The sequence below is a fragment of the Dermochelys coriacea genome, chromosome 26 (genome assembly GCF_009764565.3).
Source record: "Dermochelys coriacea isolate rDerCor1 chromosome 26, rDerCor1.pri.v4, whole genome shotgun sequence".
Classification (NCBI taxonomy): Eukaryota; Metazoa; Chordata; order Testudines; family Dermochelyidae; genus Dermochelys; species Dermochelys coriacea.
The window spans coordinates 7,112,115-7,128,209 of NC_050093.1; the positions used below are offsets into that span (position 1 = coordinate 7,112,115).

General features: G+C 43.0%; 1 long non-coding RNA gene across 2 annotated transcripts in view; it reads right to left on the reverse strand.

The window, feature by feature from the left end:
• The window catches only part of LOC122457525, an 80,357-nt gene extending 65,570 nt beyond the window's left edge, over positions 1–14,787 (reverse strand). Inside the window, exons 1-3 of one of the 2 annotated variants that reach the window (XR_006277082.1) lie at positions 14,621–14,787; positions 14,017–14,392; positions 13,157–13,331 (exon numbers count right to left, since the gene is read on the reverse strand). This is a non-coding gene — a long non-coding RNA (uncharacterized LOC122457525). Of the gene's footprint in view, positions 1–13,156; positions 13,332–14,016; positions 14,393–14,620 lie in introns of those variants that run through there. The other variant, XR_006277081.1, reaches the window with a different exon arrangement.
• Between the last annotated feature and the right edge of the window lie 1,308 nt (positions 14,788–16,095).

Here is a 16,095-nt window from a genome sequence, read left to right on the forward strand (position 1 = left end):
CCTAAACAGGAGCTGAGCACTTCTGAAAAAAAAAAAATCTGGCCTGACTCACCACTGAAATTCTTCAGTTGTCAGAGTAGCAGCCATGTTAGTCTCTAAGGTGCCACAAGTACTCCTTTTCTTTTTGCGCATACGGAGTAACAAATTTATTTGAGCCTAAGCTTTCGTGAGCTACAGCTGCATGCATCCGATGAAGTGAGCTGTAGCTCACGAAAGCTTAGGCTCAAAATAAATTTGTTAGTCTCTAAGGTGCCACAAGTACTCCTTTTCTTTATTCCATTCTTGGCCTCTCTACTGAAGTTCCCAACATCCACCAATTGCAGCTGTGGGTTTCAGGGTTGACACCTGTGCCACTAAGAGTTGGGACTGAGAATTGGAACCAAGAGTCCTTTTCCATAGGCCATCAAAGTACAATAGATGGCAACATTTTTGGGTGACTATTCCAAGGAATGAATTTGAAGTGGAGAACTAGAGAGAAGTTATGTCCAATTGTGGATACCGTTCCCATGGCAATAGGTCTATAGAACACAAGGATCAGACATTTCAGTTCAATACCCTTGGAGAAAGTCACGCTGTGCAGGTGCCAACGGGGGTACATATGTGCATGTACAGGCATGAAAGGTCTTCCATCTGGGACCAAGCCAAAGAGGACGAGCTCAAGGCATCAGACTCTATAGCAGATCTTGTTTTTAGCTCTACGAGTCCCCCATTCAATACCTGGCATGTCAACGAAGAGAGGCCATCACGCCGGTAGAAAGCCTGACCGCCCTTAAAGGCCTTTTCAAGCCCTCAAAAAACCCCAATGATTGTGAGAAGCATAAACCCTTAGTGAACCTTCTACCCTTATTCACCAGGACTCTACCTGGCATTCATCTCTTGTAGTGAAGAAAAATCTTACAGGTGAGTGGGTGAAATATTCGTCTGGCTTTGCTCTTTGGATACAATGCGTTAGCTGGATTACAGAAAAGACTCTAGCTGTCCATATTTTTAAATCCCAATGACCTTTTACTAGGAGAAATAATAAAAGGAAAAACGTGAACCCAGACAAATTCATAGCTACAGGGCAGGGGAAAGGAATGTGTTCCTTTAACATACGAGAAAAACATTGCAACATTCTGCATGCAATATCTATTTCCCTTTCAGTCCTGTAGCTGTTATGAATTATATAAACAGTAGATTAGTGCTTCTTTTTGATCGGGGTACTTCGGCTGTTCTGATTTTTATTGTTGGTGAAATACATGGTTTCATCTTTAAAGAATCTTTCTTCAATGCCATGGTCCTCTAGTATTGATACATCTCTGAGCAGCATTAACGAGAGGAAGCAATGATTTTCCAGCCAAGGAGCATAGAGTATTTTACAAGATAGGGAAGTATAATTATTCCCATTTTAAAGAAATGGATGGGAGCGAGAGGTAATGGGACATACAGTGAATACGTTGAAGAATTAAAAAAAACCCCAAGTATATTAACTGTCAGTTCCCCCAATTCTAACCACTAGACCACATTGTCTTACACATGTAATGGACCCATCTAATGGAATATATAATCCCTTATACAACAATAGGCCACACTGAACTGGCAGGCAACGTGGTCTAATGTTACTAACACCACTTCAGGAAGATGCAGTTTAAAAAAAAAATTCTGGTTATGGCACATTTTTCATTTAAACATGTCATTGTACCAAAATGAAGGCAAATGGAAAGGCTATCCCAACTCTAGTGTGTTCCCCAAAACAAAAATGTTTCCTTTGTTCAGCTGTCAGCAAACAGCCCAACAACAATAAACCAAAGAATCTAACAAATACCAAGCTCCTTTTAATATGGAAAAAGTTACCCCCAGTGTCTCAAATAAAGTCTGAGATGAAGAAACCCCATGCATCTTGAAATTTATGACTGTAATAAAAGCGTTGTTTACTTTTACTCAGTTGCAAGTTCCCTTTGCTTTATGTTTGGCTCATTTAGCAGCACGAGAGAAACCAAAGCTCATGTCTTGTTTGGAGAAAGATCTGGAAGAAACTCACTGATTTGAGTCAGCATGGGGGGGGGGGGGGGGAAGAGAGGGGGAGAAATCAAACTCTTCCACACCAAGAATCATCAGGAATAAAAATAAATAATGAAAAAGTGGAGATCCCCACAACCACAGAGGACATCCCAGTAGTTAGAACATCAGCCTTACACTTAGAAAACATGGGTTCAGTCCCTTGCTCTGCTACCAACTTCCTATGTGGCCTTGGGCAAACCATTCAGTCTCTTAGAGACTAACAAATTTATTTGAGCATAAGCTTTCGTGAGCTACAGCTCACTTCATCGGATGCTCACAAAAGCTTATGCTTAGGCTCAGATAAATTTGTTAGTCTCTAAGGTGCCACAAGTCCTCCTTTTCTTTTTGAGAAAACAGACTAACACGGCTGCTACTCTGAAACCATTCAGTCTCTACATGTGCAAGTATAAAACAGGGAGAAAAAGCATTTCCTTCTATTACCAGAGGTGCTGTGAGGGTAAACACATGAAAGGTTGTGAGGTGCTCAGATGCTATGGTAATGGAGCCAGATGACTACCATCGGTATACCAAGGATCGACTCCTTGCCAGGTATAAACTAGCATATTGCCATTGATTTGGACGGAACTAGGTTAATTTATAGCAGCTGAGGACTGGACCAAAAACTGAAGCATCTCTTAAGAAACCCAGCACATCCAAACATGCTTAAGTAACGGTGCCATTCATGATCGTGTGTGTCAAGTCAGGGTGAAATTCAACCCTCTGCAGAGGCCAAGCCCAAACAATGCTCCAGTCCTATCCTGAGGGCCAAACTCTGACTTAGGTGGTGGATAGGCCTGTGCTGACCCCATGCAAGGAGATGCATTTCACTCAGGGGATACTCCAGACTGATTTCTCTATAAGGGCATCTTTGCGTCTGGTTTGCCTCCAAGTTTCCAGGAGCAAATCGCAATGAACGAAGATGAAGGCTGTTTAAGCACAGGCATCTTTCCCAGTCTTTTGCATTGAGGGATGAATCTAGCTCCCATCTCTGATTGCATGTGGCCACTTGGGAGTAGTATCAGCACCATCCCACAGCTCAAGAAGGGGCAGGATTTGAGCCCATGCTAGGGGCAGACACCCCCGGGGTGAAGCCAAGCCAGGAGGTGGCTTCTGCACATAGCTGTGCCCTGGGGCTACATTGAGGGAGAAAGGAGGAGAGTGCATATGCAAAGCAGCTGTGTGCATGGATCTTTCAGTCCTCCCCACCCGATGGGTAGAGCCTACAAAAGGTTTCAGTGGCCAGCAGCAGCTCCACTCTCACTCCAAGGGAAAGACTCCTTCCCTTTCTACCGGGATCCCTGCAGCGCAGCTACTGAGGCCAGGCACTGGAGTATGGCTTTTGGCCGTACACAATGTTTATTTTGTTGGATGTTTTCTACTGTAGAAAGTGGAGTTCAGCTTCCCCTGGAAAGATCCCACACCATCCCTGGAGCTTCTCTTTGGCTCCACACACCCCTTACGGAGCCATCGGATGTTTAAGAGTATCTCAGAGCAATGGCTCTGGCTCCCTCCTGTGGAGGCCGAAGTTGCTAACCCCTGACCACCTCTGATTTGTACAAGATGACCAGCCTTGCCTTCAGGTTTCTTAATTCTTGAGTGAGGGATGCAGTGCTTGGAAGAAACTAATGTTCAGAGTTATCAAAGCTACCTTAGGGTTTACTTCACTAACTTAAACTTAAAATCAAAACCTAATCAACTAGGAATAAAAATCTTAGGGAAACCAAACTTAGTCTAGTTCTCTTGAAACTTAGGCCAAATACAGCCTATTAATAGTAGTAAAGCAAGGTAGACAGCTAGAATAGATAGAAGAGAAATAGAGAGCAGGAAAAAGAATACTCTAGTGAGGTGGCTCACCTCTTTTGTAGAGCACAAATGCTGGAAATCCTTCCTCCTACGCCCACATTTCATTCCTCATCCACAAAGTATTAGGGTATGCTTACTCCATAGGCTAGTATGTATGTGCGCATTAATGACATGTACCTATGCACACATGTTTCCTTGTGGTATACCTGTTAAGCCTGTGGGTCCAAATTGAAAATCCCTGTATGCCATTCTTTCATTGTCTATTGGTCTAGATAAAAAGGTCCTAGACACGTGTGGGTATTTACCTATTTAGGTAACAAGTTGTAGGTCAACTTTGCTTTTGGGTAAAAGATCTTAATATAGATGGGCTAACTTTGCTTTAGCTTAACAGACAGGATATGGCCTGTAGGTCCCTTTGCATTACAGCCAAACTTGCTTTTATATAAATCTATAAACCTATTACAATAAACCAAAATACTTAAGCTATAAGAAAGATATATTTGCAAGCAAGCAAGATAATCCTATAGGATACAGAGCACATTCTTTGCATGTACCTCACGGTAGTGATCACTGGATGGCAGCAAAACACTAAACTGGGTTAGATCCTCAGGGATGTAAATTGGTGCAGCTGCATTGACATCATGGAAGGCAGAACCTCTGTTTGACATGAGCGAAGCAGCGAAGATTTACACCGGCTTAGGATCCATAACCACCACCATGTCATTTGGTGTCATGTTCCCCCATTAATATTCGTAATTCATAACAAAACCCAAAGAAGTGCAAGAAGGGCCTTGCTCTTGCCTGCCTTGGGGGATGTAAAATGACACTGTTTCTTTAAGCAGTGGTTTTCTCTCACCATGCACCCTTAGGACCACATAAGATGCAGGGCAATAAAAATGCAGCTAGCAATCTTTTATACCCACTTTACACAGGTGTCAGGAACTAGGCTGGGTGCATGGCCATACAGAATCTGGCAGAACTTTGTACCGGTTGCTAAAGGTCACCCGGGTAGTCTGGGGCACAGCAAGGAATAAAAGATGGAAGTCTTTATTCCCTGTGACCTACTGCTTCCTTGTGAAACAAGCACCTCAAGATGAGCAGTTCTTTACACGAATATGCAGTGTAAAGTATTTGCTAGTAACCAACATGAATAATAGGTTAGAATCTATCTTCATTTGGTGTAGATCTGTTTAGATCCATTGATGTCACTGTGTAAGTCAGCTTGGCTCCAGTCTGAGAATCCTCTGTTTATCTAGATACTAGTAAATAGCATTGGGACAGATCTCTAGTTGGAGTAAGTTGGGATAGCTCCCCTGAATCCAGTGGAACTACACCGATTTACATTAGCTCAGGACCTGGCCCAGTAAATCCGTTACTCATGGGGTAGTATGAATCATGCTTTGATTTGGCCATGGGATGTCATCTTATTTCTTGGGTTTTCTTCACAGTTTTTCCTCTCAAAACTTTGAGAGATTTGACTAATGACCTGCAGACAAATAATGAAGCCAAAGCCAAAAAACCAAAAGGAAGAAAGAAATTGAAACCATTACCAATGGGTAAAGGTATTTTCTCTGGAATGAGATCTAATTTTTAATACCTGTATGTGAATAGGCGGTGCACTACCCACCCCTGGGGAAAAAAAAAAAAAAAAAAGGCTTCTGGTAGTGTCTTATTGGCACTGCATTTGTTTTTAAACCAGGGATTCAGTACGGGACTGAGTTGCTGAAAAGTCTACTCCTCTGTTTGTAGAGAACAGGTACAGTGAGGGTAGCAGCAGGGCAAGCTTCTCCTACACACCACCCAACAAATGCTCCCCGTCTCAGACCTCCAGCCACTGGGAACCGACTGAGGCCCGCCAAAGTAATTTCACACAGGCCCTCAAGCAGCTGCTATGGTAACCACTTTTAGATGCTACCTGTTGGCTTGGACCACATTAGCACCACAGTGGAAGAAGGCCTACACCGCATTACCAATCCGCTGAGCTGGCCAGGCCCCGGCTTGTTTTGCAACACAATTGGGACCCATTATGCTGTAGTGTCTCAAAAGACAATGGCCAGAGTGCCAAGGCTGTTGAGTTACTATGTGTCCTGCTCCAGCATCGCAAATGGCGAAGACATTGCATTCTTGAGCAACAATCCTTCCCCCACCTAGTGCAGGTTTAAGTTGCAGGGCCAGAAAATAAAGCCAGTGCACTACTAGTGCTCGAGGCCTGCTGCACTTTCTTCTGTGTTCACTTTGCTCAACCACCTGGCTTCCTGGTACAGTTAAGCCCTCAAGGGTAGCCTGTTGCTATCTGCATTTTCCCAGCTTGCAGTCATTTTCAAGTTCCTCTTACCAGTGTCCTTGAACTTGAGCCTAGGTTAGGCCGGTCGCCTTGGAGCCCTGAGTATTGCATGTTTGTGTAAAGAGTGTTATGTACCCCCTTGTCTAATTCTGCTCTAGCTTTTTAATCTCTGTGGCATCACTGAGACCTGGTGGGATAAATCTCATGACTGGAATATTGGTCTAGAAGGATACAGCTTGTTCAGGAAGGAAAGGCAGGGGAAAGAGGAGAGGTGTTGCATTATACATCAGGAATAGATACACTTGTTCCGAGGTCCAGGAGAAGATGTGAAGCAGACCAGTTGAAAGTCTTTGTACAGATAAAAAGGGTATAAAATAGGGGGGAGGTCATGGGGCGGGGATCTATCATAGAGCATCAAATCAGGGAGGAGGTAGAGGAGGCATTTCTAGAACCAAAAAAAAAAAAAAAAAAACCACCCCAAACAAGGCAAGTCCCTTTTCCAATAGATGTCTGGGTGAATAAAGCAAAAAAAAACAAAAAAACCCACCCCCAAAACCCCACAAATCCCCCCCCCACACCCCACAAATTTTCCAACAAGTCCTTGGAATTGTATTGGGGACAACTTTTTTCTAGAACATGGAGGAGTCACTCAGGGGACAGCCATTTTAGACTTGCTTCTGACTGACCAACAGGGAGGAAGCAGTAGCAAATCTGAAGGTGGAAGGCAATTTGAGTGCAAGTGATCATGAAATGATGATTTAATGATTCTAAAGAAAAGAAAGGAGTGAGCAACAGCAGCAGAACACTGGTCTTCAAAAGAGCAGACATTAAACTCAGAAAAGCGAGTATGTTTTTCTTCCCATGGGACTGAAGGGAAAAAGGAGTCAAGGAAAGCTGGTAGTATTTCAAGGAGACCATATTAAAAAAAGGACAACTGCAAACTATCCTGATGCAAAGGAAAGAACAAATCCTACAAAAAGTGGAAGTGAGAACAAATTGCTAAGGAGGAGAAAAATAAATAGCACAAGCATGTAGGGACACAATCAGAAAGGCTAAGGCATAAAATGAATCACACCTAGCAAGAGACATAAGGCAGTAAGAAGAGGTTCTTTAAATATATTAGGAGCAAGAAAAAGATGAAGGGAAGTACAGAACCACTACTTAACAGGGAAGGAGAGCGAACAACTGACGACATCAAGAAGGTGCAGCGTTTAGTGCCTATTTTGCTACAGTCCTCACTAAAAAGGGTTATGGTGACCAGACACACAGCACAATATCAACATTAACAAAAAGGGGGAAGGAACACAAGCCAGAATAGGTTACAGAAGTTAGTAAATTGGCAGGACTTGATGAAATTCATCACAGGTGCTTCAGCTAGTTCCTTGAGCTCTCAAAAGATAATTGCTAATGGTTTTGAGATTACGTATGGAGAATGGGTGAGGTCCTGGAGGGCTGGTGAAGGGCAAATATAGTACCTACCTTTGAAAAGGGGAACAAAAAGGACTTGGGTACCCGTCAGCTTAACTTTGATACGGGCTGTCATTTATCATCATGTTTGTGTAGGGCCTAGAACAACTGGGCCAAAACTGGTTGGATACTTCAGGTGCTGCTCTGAATAAAATTAAAAACTTGGAAAAAAAGCTACACGAGTTGCTATTTTATATTGTGACGTTTTATGTGTCATTTTTTATATTAAGTTTACTGATCTGATAGTATAAAAATCTGTAATATTTGGAAACCTCCTTGAACATTGCAGCTCTTTTCTGTTATTGCTCGTATACAATATTATCTTTGGAGCCTGGTTGAACTGAACAAACCTAAAAATTAGTATAAAATCAAATTGCTAACAAAATCTTTGCCTATACAGTTAATTTTCTGAGTAACTTTTATACAAGCAAAAATCTGGCTTTAGAGAATTTTGGCACATAATAAAAGATACACACCAATAAGTTTACTACGACCTGGCAGTTTAACCCACATGCGTCTGGCAATCAGAAGCTAGGGACACCTAGAGCATGGGACTGCATCCCTGACCCTTTTTGCCATTAGCCATTGATGGACCTATTCTCCATGATTTTATCTAATTTTTTTTTTTTTTTTTTGAAGGGGAGGGAGGGGAACCCCTTGAGTTTTGGCCTTGACAATATCCCCTGGCAACGAGTTCCACAAATCGACTGTGCTTTGCATGAGAACTACTTTTTTGTTTATTTTAAACCTGCTGCCTATTAATTTCTTTGGGTGACCCCTAGTTCTGGTGTTATGAGGAGTAAACCACCACCAACACTTCCTTATTCACTTTCTTCACACCATTCGCAGTGTTATGAACCTATAATCATATCCCCTTACTAGTCTCTTTTCCAAGCCGAAAAGTCCCAATCTTAAATCTCGCCTCATACAGAAGCTGATCCATACCTTAATCATTTCTTGTACTCTTCTCTGTACTCCCTCCGCCCACCCGCCCGCCTCCTCCCCCCCCCAATTCTATCATCATCATCTTTTTTGAGATGGGGTGACCAGGACTGCATGCAGTATTTAAGATACGAGTATACCATAGATGTATATAGTGGCATGGAAATATTTTCTAACTTTTTCCTTATGGTTCCTAACCTTGTGTTAAGTTTTGACTGCTGCTGCACATTGCGTGCATGTTTTTAAGAGAACTATCCACAAGGATTCCAAGATCTTTTTCTTGAATGGTAACAGCCAATACAACCCCACCCATGCATACAAAATGATGGGATCTATATTTCCAATGTGCATTGCTTTGTATTTATCGCCACTGAATGTCAGTCATTTTGTTGCCCAATGACCCTGTTTAGTGAAGTCCCTTTGTAACTCTTGGCAGTCAGATTTGGACTTATCTTGAGCAACTTTGTATTGTCTGCCAACTTCGCCACCTCTGTCTACCCCTTTTTCCGAAGGATTTATGAATGTTGAACAGCACTGGTCCCAGTATAGATCCCTGGGAGACACCACTCTTTACGTCTCCATTCTGAAAATGGACCATTTATATTTAAAAGATGGGAAAACAAAAGTTAACTGGTAACCTTGCATCTTGTACAGTCATTTACACCAGTGCAGCGTGGCTATAAATGGTTATGGGTCTGATCTGGTAGTTTTACACCCACTTTGTACTCCCATTTCACGCTGTACGTGATGGCACAAGGCAATGGTGATTCAGGACTATGGAGTCTAAGAGGCCTTGTTTGCACTAGACAGTTGTGCTGCTTTAACTAAACCAGCATAGTTAAAGCAGCACACACCCCCTAGTGTGGATGCAGTTAAACTGTTTTATACCAGTATAGAGATATTCCCATATGGGAAGGGAAATAAGCCATACTGGTGGAAGACATCTTTCTTCCATTCTAACTGCAGCCACACTAATGGCTGGACTGGTATAACAATATTGGTAAGAGAGTTACTCACCTAACCAACCATTATACTGATACAAACACAGTGTTTAGACCAGGCCTAGATGAACTATATGCTGTTGTAACTACTTGGCTATCAAGCCATTTTTTATTATTATTACACACACAGCCTGCTGTTTTTGACAAGTTTAGTGTTTTGAGTTTATGCTAAAGCCAAACTATTTTGCCATACTGACACAAAGAACAAAACAAGAGGTGGAACACAAATGCAAGTGTAGCACATCCTATGAAACCACAATTGTAAGAGTTCACAGCTATTGCAATATAACTGTATCTAAGTGAACAGCAGAGAGCCTCCTGTTTATTACCCTCCTTTTCCCAGAGATACTGAGCCAACTGCGAGTAATAAATCTTTAGAGTCCATTCAGCTGCCTCTTTTCAAAGATGGTTTTACAACTGTTGTTTGATTAACCCAGTGTCATGCTAAAGGCAAAGACGTAGAAATAAGACTTCAAATTACGTGCCTGCACGTCCACCACTTATGTTTAAGAACTGCAATCACCATGTGTTTGTTTGCAGATATTTTTAGTTCCAGTTCTTTTCAACTTCTCTGGAGTGGAGTGGTTTTGATGGCATGTGTACTGTATAAGCAGAATGGTCCCTGATCCAAAGCCTACTGGAGTCAGTGGGAGTCCATTGACTCCAGTAGGCTTTGGATTTGATCCCAAACACATAGCTGTGCCAAGGTGCCAGAGCAAACCGGAACATAAAACACCCAAATTTAAAAAAAAAAAAAGTAAATAAAAATTGCACTGAGCTGCACAAGCTGTAAGCGTCAAAGGCTGTACAAACTGTGTGCGATTTCAAGAGGAAGTTATTTTACAGCTACATTCTCAGGTATGCAAGTTTTAAGCCTTGCATAACACCGAGTTATATGCAATCTCTAACTTCCTAGCTGGCATTGGTCACAGACACGATGGTACAAAACAAGTAAATGAATTAATAAGCTCTCCAGTGAGGATAAACTCCATAATACCAGGTTACCAGAAAGCTAGCTGAATTAAAACACTGAGAAATGATCGGGAGCATGATTGTCAATTTAAGGTAAATTCACTCTGTGCAGAGATTCAGCATAAGGCCTATATACCATTTAAGTGTCGCTCAAAAACAGAGCTCAAATTTGCAGACCTGACACACAGGGGTGATTTTTCACCATGTAGGGGTACCCACTCAGCACTAACTACACATGTAGTGTCACTCAGCTGGTGTAATTCCATTTACTCCAAGGGAGTTTTTCTAACATGGATTCAGTTCAGCATGAAGCGTCCTCTGTCATTTCAGCGTTCTATAGAAGGGAAGTTCTTTTGTTTCCACTGAATGAATTTATTAGTCCTTCTATGGCTATTTCAATAGCAAAGTAATTTTGGGATGACTAATATATTTACAGTGTAATTTCTAGCAATGGCTGGACCTCAGACATGTAGGAGACATGTCGTTTGCCTAACAACCTCCCACTATGGCTTATCTAACGAGTCATGCTACAAACTAGAATCAGTGAGATGGCTCAGACCCTTAATGAGGGAGGTGAAAAGATAACCGAGCTAGCATGCTTATACCTACCAGTGGCCAGATGCTGATCAGAAGATGTGTTTTGAAAACTGGTTTCAAAACCTTCAAGTTGGTCAATCAATTTCCTGATTACACTTTCAAAGGAAATATCACTAAATCAGCCTCTCTGTGGTACTTCACTACTTCTGTTTCCAAAACTAGGGCATACAAAAACATGCAAAAAAATCTCTCAGGCCCAGAAGACAACATAATCAGACCTGGCTTACTTGTTGTTTCTGAAATTTGCATATCACTACTAGATTCACAGAATAGCACTGGGAGCTCATTTTCAGCTGTTTATTCACTACAAACCGCAAATCTTTTGCCAGAATCACCGCTTCCCAGGCTAGGGACTCCCATACTGCAAGTATGGTCTACATTCTTTGTTCCCATTTAGCCATATCAAAATGCATGGCTTGCTTGTTGCCAGTAGACTCTGAATCAGCGGCCTGGCCTCTTCGTTATTTATCACTTCCTCAATTTTTGGATCATCTGCAAACTATCAGCGATGACCCAAATCCAGACCACTCTCATCTGTCCAGCTGTTCAAAATCAGAACCCCTATTTGCAAATGGACTCTATTCTTACGAGTCAGACCTTTGAGACATTTAGCTCAGTTCAAACTCTAAAAACGTACAACGGACAACAAGCACGCTCCTTTTACAAAAGGCCAGTTTTATCCTTAATCTCCAACCTGATCGTACACAAACTCAGACCCAACTCCCTTTCGTCAGTGTTTACACCAAATTAAACTCTAGAGACAGCAGTAGAGGAGTCTGTGTTAGTGAGTCTAAGTTGGTGTTAAGGGACCCACCTTGCAGATCAATGATGAACTTGAGTCCATGTGAATTTTGGCTTAAGAGTGCAGAATCAGGCCTTTTAACTGTTGCAAGATACCGTTATGACTGTAACACACTTAAAGACCATTTCAAAAAGAAAAAAAAAATCTTGCTCTTTTGGCACCTTGGCAGTGGAATATTTGGGAAAGTTCAGGGGCATGGATAATAATAAATATAGCCTACTTCTTAGGTGGTGCTTTTCATCAGTAGATCTCAAAGCACATCACAATCTTTTAAGGTAATCCTTGGAACACCTCAGAGGCAGCGAACTGTTACCATCCCCATTTTACAGAAGGGGAAACAGACACACGCAACTTGCCCAAGATCACACAGGAAGTCCAGAGCAGGGAATTGAACACACGGCTCCCAAATCCTAGACTAGTGCCATAACCACTGGGCCATCCTGCCTGCCTGGAACAGGGGTGGGTCTGGAAGCGTCACAGTTGCTTTGATCCTCCCTAATCTTCCCTCTCCCCATAGCAGCTCCATATTAGTGAAGCATTAGCCATTGGGCTGAAATAGCATCCCTGGAGCAGCTACAGAGTCACTTTCTGGGGTTGGGTAAGGGTGCCCTCTCCTCACTCCCCTTGTGCCTCTCTCCAGTACTCATCTAACTGCTCTGACTGGATAACAGAGGGAAAATTAGGCTCCTCAGTCCTGACCATATTATGCACTTATAAGTATAGGCTTAACTTTGAGCATTTTGGGGATCCTTAGTAGGGTCAGCGGGACTACTCAGATGCTTGGTGTTAAGCACCTTCTTAAGTGCTCTGCTGGATCAGGGCCAAAGTGCGTCGAGTTGCATGCCAGAAAAAAAAAAAAAGCCAGCTTTAGGGAACCTGAACACTGAAGTATTTTGCTCCTTCCTCTCCCACGTGAGGCCCAGAAGCATGGCAGGAAGTTGAAAACAGTGGTGGTCTCCAACAGCAGCTGAACGGTTTCAGACCTCAAAAGTCACTTCGCTCCGAGTTTTGGGGTGACCGTTCAAGTTGCTTCTAGTCTTACCAGAACTGGTTCTCTTGCCTCTAAAAGCCATGGCTGGAACTGGATAACAAATTCCACTCAGAGCCCAAAATGGCTCCTATTGAGGTAAGAGGGAGGGATGCTATGGATATAAATAGGGACAGGAAACGTCCCTGAGCTACTAAGCTTTTTAACTCACTCATCCAGGTTAGAAGGCATAGTTCTCAAAAACCTTGGCAACAGCTTAGAGACTCCTGCCTGCACACCCTCTTATTTTCAGCAGTCAAAACACATCTCAAGTTCTTTTTCCACAGCTTTGTTGTATCAGTGACTAGCACTTCCTCAGAGTGAGTGCTTGGATGATGTAAGTGCAGAATCATTTGCCTAACAATAGCTGTGTGGTATTGGTCAGTGATGCAAGAGCTATTGGAAGGAAAGTACAGTGCTCAGAGATCTAGCAATTTTACAATCTTATCGTAAGAATTTTTTCAAAAAGTATACCTAGACAATGGAGCAATAGTTCAGTTCAGCTCTCTTTCCACCATCACTTTTATAATGGTTACTAGACTTAAAACATCCTGTAGCCAAGATTCATGTTTTTTCTAGGGACAGTTGTAGTCTGGGGTAAGTTTTTCCAAGAGTTTTAAGTGACTTAGGATGCAAATTTTGTCTCAGAAGTGATTTAGGCCCTGAAGAGCTTAGGTCTCAATGAGACAGGCTTCTAAGAGTAAACTTTTCTTAAATACCCAAGTGACTTAGGAGCCAGAGTCCCACCAGCTTTTAAGTTACTACTGAAAATTAGACCAGCTCCTAAGTCACTCATGAAAACTTGACCCCTGGTCATTACAGCTGTGATTTTCAAAAGAGCTTCAGTTATCCAAATCCCATTGCAATCCAATGGCAGTTGTGTCCCTGTTTCCCATATACACTTTGAAAAAAAAAATCTCATCTGAAAGCTGTGGTCAGGTGGCAGGGAGACAAAAGACCCGATTCTATTCCTGACTCTTGATCTCTGTACAACCTGGGGCAAGTCACTTCACTCTGCCTCAGGTTTCCATCTTGTAACATGGAATAATAATGTTTGCCCTGAAAGAAAGAGTCTACTCACCACAGACACATCTCCTCCTGGCTAGACATGGCACAACTGCATCTTCTCCTTTGGCAGGCTCTGCCAACAGTCTCTTCTGTCTCACAGTGGTCTGCTTCTTTCTGGGTAAATGCAGTCCAATGCACACCAATACTCTGACAACATTATGCCAGAGCTTCAGCCCACATTTCTGGCTTTGGGGGCCCTCTAGCCTTTGCCTCTGGGGTCTTCACACCACCATCCCAGGTGGGTCAGTAAGGGAACCCAAACCCAGCCACCACTCTAGGTGCCAGCACAAGGACCCTGTACCAAGCAGATAAGGTCAGTTTGGCCAGCCCCTTTGCTGTGCTCCTGGGCCGTTTCCTACCACGGCCCATAGCAAGGCCTTTCTCACAGTCTCTTCCTTTACTAAAAAGAAATGGAGTACTTGTGGCACCTTAGAGACTAACAAATTTATTAGAGCATAAGCTTTCGTGAGCTACAGCTCACTTCATCGGATGCATCCGATGAAGTGAGCTGTAGCTCACGAAAGCTTATGCTCTAATAAATTTGTTAGTCTCTAAGGTGCCACAAGTACTCCATTTCTTTTTGCGAATACAGACTAACACGGCTGCTACTCTGAAACCTCTTCCTTTACTGACACTGCTGCAGCTCCCAAAACAAGGCCCCCAAATGAGTTACAGGGAACAAAAGACCCCACACCACAGCTACCTGCCCTAAGGAGCCTCTGACATTTAAAAACCTCTGGTTAAGCCAAAGCCAAGCCTTTTAGCACAGAACTAATTCAAAAAGTCCCCAGCACCTAAGGAGCGAGCTGGGATTTTCCTCTTTTAACTCACCCTTCCAGGCTAAGGCTTGATAACTCACACAGGTGTAACAGGGTGGGGCTGATTGGGCCTACCAGCTCTCATTAACCCTTTCTTGGTCAGTGTGGGTTCTGTATACCCCATCACACTTCAGCTTTGTAAAGGGCTTCAAGACCTTCAGACGGTTGGCCTCAGATGTGTATTTATTGCACCATTGTCCCAGGGAGCTCAGCTTGAGCATATTCATAGTAAAAAAATGATGATAATAAGAATGATACAGCGCCTTTCATAAATAAATCTCAAAGAGAGAAAAGAAACCAAATAAATAAAGGAGAGCATGTTTTTAAAAGTGGTAACAGAGACTGAGGTCAGAGAAGTAGAGACATTATTACAAGTAAAAATATTGTGGGAGGTCCTCCCCTGGAGTCGGGCACCACTGAGTTACACCAGCTGAGGCTCTGAACTCATCAATCAGTTCTAAAGTGCTTACAGAATAGCTGTAAGACTGTAAGGTTCATTATATGTCAGGGCTGGCCAAACTTACTGACCCTCCGAGCCACATATGACAGTCCTCAGAAGCCTGAGAGCCGGGGGCCTGCCTGCCAGTATTTGGGGCTTCAGCCCCACTCTTGCTGAAGCCCCGAGCCCTGGCAGGTGCGCCCCATAGGGCTGAAGCCCCGAGACACACTCCCCCTCCGCACTGGGAAGAAGCCCCTACCCCACTATCCCGCTGTAAGGGAGAGGTCCCGAACTCCCCCCGGCCCTACCCCACACTCTACTGTAGGTGGAGAATGGGGGGCTTTGCGAGCCGCTCTTTAATGGTAAAAGAGCCACATATAGCTCACAAGCCATAATTTGGGCCATCCCTGTAATATAGATTCATAGATACCAAGGTCAGAAGGGAACATTCTGATCATCTAGTCTGACCTCCTGCACAATGCAGGTCACAGAATCTCACCCACCCACTCCTACGAAAAACCTCACCTATGTCATTGTAGTAACTCTTTTTCAGCTCTTTATAAATAAAAAAAAATCACCCTATTAGTCATTCTCCAGAAGAATTTAGAGCTTTCGTAACTCACAAACGAGGAAAATTCTCTCTCTCTGGGTGGACACACACGCACAAACACACACACGTGTCTGTGTAGCCAGATGGGTCTGATTCTCATTTATACAAAGTCCTCTTTAGTCTACACGGGCAGTGTTTCCCTCCACTATGGCCTCTATATTTTCTTTTGTTGTTGTTTGTTAAATTGCATATTCAGGCCAGGGTAAACAGCATCCCAGCTAAAAG